Source organism: Marmota marmota, unplaced genomic scaffold (assembly GCF_001458135.2).
Source record: "Marmota marmota marmota unplaced genomic scaffold, marMar, whole genome shotgun sequence".
Lineage (NCBI taxonomy): Eukaryota > Metazoa > Chordata > Mammalia > Rodentia > Sciuridae > Marmota > Marmota marmota.
Genome location: NW_025999853.1, coordinates 48,505,684 through 48,513,425, shown reverse-complemented (window position 1 = coordinate 48,513,425; position 7,742 = coordinate 48,505,684). Strand labels below are relative to the sequence as shown.

Here is a 7,742-nt window from a genome sequence, read left to right as displayed (position 1 = left end):
ACTCCATTCAAAGAATGCTAAAGTCCTTTTGTGATTTGAACCCAGTCTACCTTTTTTCTCTCATCATATGACTCTGAGTTCCAGATACAACAGATCACTTGTAGTTGACCTAGAAAGCTCTAAGTGGTCTCACCTCTCTGGATACATTATACATCCTTTATCAAGAGCAGCAGTTCTCAGAGCGAGGTCTCAGGAGGTCTAAGAAGTCAAATTAGTTTCATAGCACAGTGAAGATATTATTTTTCAAATTAATACTAAGATGTTATTTTGCCTTTTTCACACAGACAAAAGGACTGGCAGGTGAAGCTACTAGTACCTTCACATGATCAAGGCAGGAACATCAAACTCTACATTTGAAGTTTTTTAAAAAGTATAAATTTCATTTAAGAATATCCTGGATGAGGGCTGGGGATGTGGCTCAAGTGATAGTGTGCTCACCTGGCATGCATGAGGCACTGGGTTCGATTCTCGGTACCACATAAAAATAAAAGATATTGTGTCCACCCAAAACTAAAAAATAAATAAAAAATTTTTAAAAAAAGAATATCCTGGATGAAGCAGTAAAACTAATTTTAGTCACCTCTCAATATCTTCAAGGAACTGATACCAGAATCATCTCTCCACCCCTTGCTCCATTCCCCCACCAACCAAACTCTACAGATGCTCAAGTCCATTATAAAAAATAGCATAGTATTTGCATATAATCTTCACATATCTTTCCACATATTTTAAATCATTTCTAGTTTATAATATCTAATGTAAATGTTATATCAATAATTATTATAAAGTACTTTTTAGGGAATAATGACAAGACAAAAAGTATGTACATATTCAATAGAGCCACAATTTTTGTATTCAGAAGTACAGAACCAAGGGGCTAGAGCTGGGGCTGGGACTCAATGAGAGAGTGCTTGTTTAGCATGCGTGAGGCACTGGGTTCAATCCTCAACATCACATAAAAATAAATAAATAAAATAAAGGTATTTTTTAAAAAAAGAAAGAAAGAAAGAAATGCAGAACCTACACATATGAAGAGCTCACTATATTAAATTTCCACATCTGAGTTCATGTCTTTTTAATAATCTACATAACAAAATGGTAAGTACAAAGCACTTCTGCTACAAACAAAAGTACAACTATCTCATGGAAAAGCACTTCTGTAACTGAACTCCAAGCTGCCCTGGCTTTTCTCATTTAGCATTTTATTTGAATAAAGAATTTTGGCAAACTATGATTATTCAGCCTTGTATATCTGCAGTATTTTTCACAAAAATAAAAGAAGTAAGCCTATTACTTCAAAGCAAACAATGTTATTTATTTGATACCATTCAAATGGAATTTGATAAAATTCATGCTCTTAAGTGAAAAATCAGAATTTTGAAAAACATGCATTTTCTTTTGCGAGAGCTTGATAGCTTCTCAATACTCAGACTTCACTGGGTTAGTTACCTAGCACCACATGTAAATAAATAAAATTATATCAACAACTAAAAAAAAGAAAAAACATAGATATTCCTAAAGGTGGTACTCTTGATTAATGTGATTATATATTTTTTAAATAATGAAATAAATCAAACATTTGAAAGGTCTACATAACTCAGTGAACCAATATTTTGCAACTGATCAATTCATGTTTCCAAATCACACATAAGTAAAAGAGGGTAAAAGAACTATTCAAGCTGGGTGCAGTGGCGCATGCCTGTAATCTCAGCAACTTGGGAGGCTGAGTCAGGAGGATCTCAAGATCAAAGCCAGCCTCAGCAATGGCGAGACACTAAGCAACTCAGTGAGATCCTGTCTCCAAATATAATACAAAATAGGGTTGGGGATGTGGCTCAGTGGAGTACCTCTGAGTTCAATACTTAGTATAAAAAAAAAAAAAAAACTATTCAATGTATAACATAGACAAATGGCTTTTTTTTCCCTTGTAGTACTGAGGATCAAACTCAGAACTTCACGCATGTTAGGCATGCAGTTTGCTACCACTGAGCTGTATCCCCAGACTCAAAAATGATTTTAATATTGCCAAGTACTGAAGTTCATTATATAGTTTCACATTCAACATTGCAAGTAGCCTTTAAAAAACTACCATTTTTTTTACTTTGGCTGTAATATCAAAGAAAATAATCATCATCACCTGAATAGAATATTTAAACATTCCTCCCATTTCCAATTACATATCCCTGAAGCTGGATTTTCTTCATATACTTCAACTAAAATGACATTCTGCAATAGACTGAACACAGATGCTGATATAAGAATCCAGCTGTCTTCTACTAATTCAGAGATTATAGAGATTTGCAGAAGTAAAACAATGTTCCTCCCGCCTCATTAAATTTTTTGTTTCAGAAAAGCTTTTTATGGGGCTGGGGATATAGCTCAGTTGGTAGAATGCTTGCCTGGCATGCACAAGGCCCTAGGTTCAATCCCCAGCACCACAAAATAAAAAGCTTTTTATGGGAGGGGTGTAGCTCAGTGATAAAGTACTTGTCTAGTATGTGTGAGACCCTGAGTTCAATCCCCAATACCACAAAAAAAAAAAACCAAAAAAAAAAATTTTAAGTGTTATAGGCATAAATGTTTATTATTATTATATTTAATTAATCAATAAGTATTTAAATTATTTTTTAGTTTTAACTTCTAATAGAGTTAAATTTTTGGTACCAGGGATTAAACCCCAGGGATGCTTAATTACTGAGCCACACCCTCAGTTCTTTTAATTTTTCATTTTGAAACAAGGTCACACTAAGTTGCTTAGGGCCTCACTAAATTGCTGAATATGGCTTTGAAATTGTGATCCTCCTCCCTCGGCCTCCCAAGTAGCTGGGATTTGAGGCATGTGCCTGGCTAGAGTTCAAAATTAATAAATATAACCCACATAAGTAAATAGTTCCTTGGGGTCCATAATGGTTCTTAAAATAGTAAAGAGGTCAGACATAGACCAAAAAGTTTTAAGAGCTGCTAATATAGAATTTCCCCTGCCCTACTTGTCTTTTAAGGCTCTACTCCAGAAAGACTTCCTTGATAGCTTACATTCAATTAGTGTAATTATTTACTTATAGAGGAGAACAAAGACTACATTGTTTCATTGCCACTAAATTAATGGTGTGTTGAATGAACAAGGCTAAAATGCAATCCAATACTGAGTGTTTCACTGTAAATACATATACATTAAGTTGATATTTCACACTAGTTATTCTGTATTTGTCCATGATGCTTAAACCTAGCCTCCTCAGCCACTGGAATTACAGGCTTGTGCCACCATGCCCTGCTTTCACTACTTTTAAATGTCTGAAATTTTCCATAATAAAAAGTTGGGTAGCCAACTTAGTTGGGCCTATAGGCACATGTCACCACACCTGTAGTACTCAAAACCTAAAGCAGGAGAGGATCACGTTTGCCCAGGGGTTCAGGACCAGCCTGGGCAAAATAGCAAGACCCTGTTTCTATTGGGAAAAAAAGAAAAATTTGTAAAAAAGAAAAGTACATGGGCTGGGGTTGTAGTTCAGTGATAGATCCCTTGCCTAGCATGTGTAAGGCACTAGGTTCAATCTTCAGCACCGCTTAAAATAAATAAAATATGGGGCTGGGGATGTGGCTCAAGCGGTAGCACGCTCGCCTGGCATGCATGCGGCCCGGGTTCGATCCTCAGCACCACATACAAACAAAGAATGTTGTGTCCGCCGAAAACTAAAAAATAAATATTAAAAAATTCTTTCTCTCTCTTTTTAATAAATAAATAAAATAAAGGTATTATGTCTAACCAAAAAAAGAAAGAAAAGTACAACCTGGTGACACATCCTTTTAATCCCAACTACTCAGAGGCTGAAACAGGAAGATCACAAGTTCAAGGCCAGCCTCAGCAATTTAGTCAGACCCTGCCTTATAAAATTTAAAAGAAAGCCTGGGGATGTATCTCAGTGGTAGAGAACTTGCCTAGCATGTGAGAACCCCCAGTACCACAAAAAAGAGAGATAAGAAAAAAAAAGGAAAGGAAAGAAAAATGCATGTATGAAATATGATAGCTGAAATGTTGTTTATTACTCTATTTTCAAAGCCCAAGTCAAGCCAGTGCAGTAGAGTACACCTGTAATCCTAGCAACCTAGAAGGGTGAGGCAGGAGGATCTAAAGTTCAAATCTAAAGTTCAAAGGGCCTCAGAAATTCAGCGAGGCCCTAAGCAATATAGTGAGAACCTGTCTCAAAATAAAAAACAATAAAAAGGGCTGGGAATGTGGCTCAGTAATTAAGCACCCCTAGGATCAATCCCTAGTACCAAAAAAAAAAAAGCCCAGTTCTTTTCCTACCTCTTCCATGAAACCTTTCTATATTGATTTATTGCTTCTATTCTTGTGCATTTATTTGTACTACACAATTGACTTCAATTGTCTACATCACAGGATCTAATCCATTATATCTTTCTTATCCACATTTTTTAAATATTTTTTTAGTTGTCAATGGACTTTTATTTTAATTATTTATATATGGTGTTGAGAATCAAACCCAGTGCCTCACACATGTTAGGCAAGCAGTGTGCCACTGAGTTACAGCTCCAGCCCCCTCTTATCCACATTTTTATTGGTACATTATAGTTGTACATATTGATGGGATTTGTTGTTACATATTCGTACATGCACACTATACAACAATATAATTTAACCAGTATCACTCCCCAGCACTTCTCCCCTCCCTCCTCATCTCCCACCCCTTGGTCTCTTTCGTCTACTGATCTCCCTTTGATTTTTAGATCTACCCCCACCTTTTTTTCCTTTTTCCCCACAAGCTTAATTCATTATATCTTATTAACTGATCATGTTTTATCTCCACATGGCTAGCCTTTAATACACACAAAATCCAACCACCCCAGAATAATGCCTAGCCTCCAAAGATTCATTTTTAAGAATTTTTATGAACCTGGAACCTGTGGAAAAATCCAATATTCTTTCTTGTCACCCCAAGGGCCACTCTAATGTTAAAATTAGAAGTTTGGTTTATTTGTGGTGAGGGGTGCTGGGGACTGAATACAGGGCTTTGCACATGCACTGAGATATACCCCAGCCCTAAAATTAAGTATTACTCTAGAAAACCATATAATACTGTCCTCTTGAAATTTTGTCACTTTTTGACACCAAAATGCTAAGCTAGGACGAGGATGTAGCTCAGTGGCAGAGCACTTGCTTGTAGAAGCTAGAGGCCATGGGTTCAATCCCCACTACAAGAGGGAGGGCATGACAGGGAAAAGGGAAAGGAGAGAGGAAGAAATTTTGTTAGTTAACTGATTAAGTAACGATTAAGTACAATGAAGTTATTTTATAAAAACTTCAGCTGCAATACAAAGGGAAAGCACTTACTCAAAGGAAAAGTTGGAAAACCCAGGAAACAAAGAACCTGATACTTAGAGATAGGTAGTATCTATCTCTAATTAGAGATAGACCACCACTCCAGTGGTGACAAACAAGTCAACTGGAAGAGAAAAAGAAACTGGAGGGGCTGGGGTTGTGGCTCAGCAGTAGAGCGCTTGCCTAGCATGTCTGAGGCGCTGGGTTCGATCCTCAGCACCACATATAAATAAATAAGCAAAATAAAGGTATTGTGTTCAATTACAACTAAAAAATAATTTAAAAAAAACAAAAAAGAAGCTGGAGTATTGCACGTTTTAGAGTTGATTCATAACCCCTTTATTCCTATTTATTCAGTTGTTGTAGTACAGGGGATTGAACCCAGGGGTGCTCTACCACTGAGCTACATCCCCAGTTCTTTCTTCTTCAATTTTTATTTTGAGAGGTCTCACTTAATTGCTTATGGTAGCCTTGAACTTGCAATTCTACTGCCTCAGCTTCCCAAGTCACTGAAATTTCAGGTGTGTGCAACAACACACAGCCCCTTTATCCCTTTTCTTTTCTTTTTTTCACTAAGTACTATGCTAGGCATGGTGGTGCACACTTGTAATCCCAGCTGCCCAGGAGGCTGAAGCCAGCCTCAGCAATTTAGTGAGACCCTGTCTCTAAATAAAATATAAAAGAGTGCTGGGGATGTGGCTCAGTGGTTAAGTGACCCTGGGTTCAGTTCCCAGAACCACCCCTGCCACACAAACACAAAAACAATGTTTCCCCTCTCCAATTACAAAAGAAACATATGTTCTCATATTCTCATATGGAGACTAAAAAAAAAAGAAAGAAAGAAAAAGAAAATAAGAAAACATCCCATAACCTCCTTCATAATATTTTATTAGTAAATCCCCTGAGCCGCCGAGTGCAGCTAATTTATAATTCCATTTGTATAAATCAAGATTCACAATAACTGTTTCATTTTTATGAATTTTTCTTGTCAGTTTATAATAAATTTGTGTTTTTGTCCAAACTTCATGCTATAGTAATGAAAAATACTACTTTTCCGATTGCCAAATCAGGTACTAAACACATCGTATTCATCGTATACAAAATATTATTCTATTTTTAACTTACATTTAATTTGAATTAGCTACTCAAAGTAACTACTCTTTTATCTGCCATTTCTTGTGTTGAGGTCCTACCCAAACTATATCAACAGTTCTTCACACTCCATGTACAAAAAAATATACATGGAATAATTAAGTTTCTTGCCAAAATATCCTATATAAACTCTAGTGTGAATTGACAACAACAATTCCAACATCATCATAAAATTCCCATAGCAATCAAGTATGATGCTCACCTGATTACTAGCCCAGATGTATTGCCTCATCCATCCAGGGTAAAGTATTAAGAATAGTATTTATCAAATGTAACTTGGAGAGACACTGGGAAAAGGTAGTGGATAACATGCAGGACTTTAAATATATGAACAGAACATATTAACACCTCTTCACCTTCCTTACAAACCATAAAATTCCCATAGCAATCAAGTATGATGCTCACCTGATTACTAGCTCAGATGTATTGCCTCATCCATCCAGGGTAAAGTATTAAGAATAGTATTTATCAAATGTAACTTGGAGAGACACTGGGAAAAGATAGTGGATAGCCTCTAGCAATTCACCTGGGAGGGAAAAAACAAAAAATGATCTCTTTAACCACTCTGAATCCAGCTCCAACAATCTTTCAGCAATACAGTAATCAAACAAAAGTCTCACAATAGTTCTGCTATTTCACTGGACTCTATTTGTTTATTTGTCTGTTCAAGTATCAGGAATCGAACCTGGGGCACTTAACAACTGAGCCACATTCCCAGACCCCCTCTATTCTTTTTAGTTATACATGACAGCATGTATCTTGACATATTATACGTATATGGAATATAATTTCTCATTCTCTGTTACACGATGTAGAATTATATTGGTTGTGTAATCATATATGCACATAGGATATAGTAATGCCTGATTCATTCTACTATCTTTCCTATTCCCATTTCCCCTCCCTTGCCTTCATTCCTCTTTGTCTAATCCAAAGTACTTCTATTCTTCTCTACCTGTCCCCCTTATTATGAGTTAGCATCCACATATTAGAGAAAACAATTGGCCTTTAGTTTTCGGGGTTGCCCAGCCCCCCTCCCCCGCTTTTTAATTTTTTTTAATTTTTTTTTTTTTTTGGCAGAAGGGGGGGATTTATTGAACCAGCATGCTGGGGCTCCGTGCCCACTCAAGAAGGGAAAGCAGCCCAGAGAATTTTTTTTAATTTTGAGACAGGTTTTTGCTAAGTTTCTTAGGCCTCTCTAAATTGCTGAAGCCAGCCTCAAATTTGTGATCCTCCTACCTCAACCTCCCGA

General features: G+C 36.5%; 1 protein-coding gene across 15 annotated transcripts in view; it reads right to left on the bottom strand.

The window, feature by feature from the left end:
• Positions 1-7,016, bottom strand: part of R3hdm2 (R3H domain containing 2) — a 119,947-nt gene extending 112,931 nt beyond the window's left edge. For 9 of the 15 annotated variants that reach the window (XM_048806723.1, XM_015483133.2, XM_015483134.2 and 6 more), the window contains exon 1: positions 6,896-7,016. The gene's annotated coding sequence lies outside the window, so the exon portion shown is untranslated. Of the gene's footprint in view, positions 1-6,692; positions 6,847-6,895 lie in introns of those variants that run through there. The other 6 variants (XM_048806708.1, XM_015483135.2, XM_048806773.1 and 3 more) reach the window with 3 other exon arrangements.
• Positions 7,017-7,742: the final 726 nt, after the last annotated feature.